Here is a 1,173-nt window from a genome sequence, read left to right as displayed (position 1 = left end):
TTCAGATCTTACCTACAGGACAAATCAATACTTAACTGGAAATCAACACTTATACTGAAGACAGAACTTAAGATATCAGAACTTAAGTTATCAGAACTTAAGGTTCAGAAGATATTTATCAGGAGATAATATCAGGACTTAAGATGACTTTCAGATAAGGCAGGCGGTGATTGAAAGGAAAGAAGATCGAGACTAAGACAGAAAGAATTGTGCATGAAGAAGGAATTCTATGAAGAATAGAATACTTGGAAGAAAAGATAACTAGTTGATATATTTTAGGAAGCAGAATTATATTCCATATCAATTAGAAGATTATCTTGTAACTGTGTATATAAACACAGGCAGAGTTTACACTATAAGTGTTACGATTATCGAAGTTATTATTCTTTGTAACTCTAGCAGCTCTCGTGATAATTTGTTCATCACTGAGAGAGGACAGTTCCATATTATAACAGAGTTTATTGTGTTGAATAAAATTTGTTTTCTGTTACTTGAGTTCTTATATTCGATTTGATTGTGCTAAACACTGTATTCAACCCCCTTCTACAGTGTGTGTGACCTAACAAGTGGTATCAGAGCTATCTGTTAACACACAAACAGTTTAAGATCCAAAAATAATCATGTCTGAAGAAGAAACTCCAACCAAGCCCACCAAAACCGAAGAACCTCCAAAAACCATAACCCATAGTCGATATGAGACTATAAGAGTTCCCATGTTGAAACCTTCTGAGTATTCCATATGGAAAGTAAGATGGCTATGTTTCTGGAAGCTACAGATCCAGAATATCTCGACAGGATTTATGAAGGACCACATATGCCAACCAAACTCTCTGTGGAAGTTGCAGGTCAGCCAGCAAAGTCTGTACCAAAGGAGAAAAGTGATTACACTGCTGAAGATATCTCATCGATTGCAAAGGATGCAAAGGTAAGACACTTGCTGCATAGTGCCATTGATAATGTCATGTCAAACAGGGTAATTAACTGCAAGATTGCAAAAGAGATATGGGATGCTTTGGAAACAAGGTGTCAGGGAACTGATTCAATCAAGAAGAACAGGAAGACATACTCACTCAAGAGTATGAGCACTTTGACTCAAAGCCTGATGAGTCATTAACTGATTTATATGACAGATTTGTCAAACTCTTGAATGATTTGTCACTAGTTGACAAAGAG

Source organism: Apium graveolens, unplaced genomic scaffold (genome assembly GCF_009905375.1).
Source record: "Apium graveolens cultivar Ventura unplaced genomic scaffold, ASM990537v1 ctg31, whole genome shotgun sequence".
Taxonomy (NCBI): Eukaryota; Viridiplantae; Streptophyta; class Magnoliopsida; order Apiales; family Apiaceae; genus Apium; species Apium graveolens.
This window is presented reverse-complemented; position numbering follows the sequence as displayed.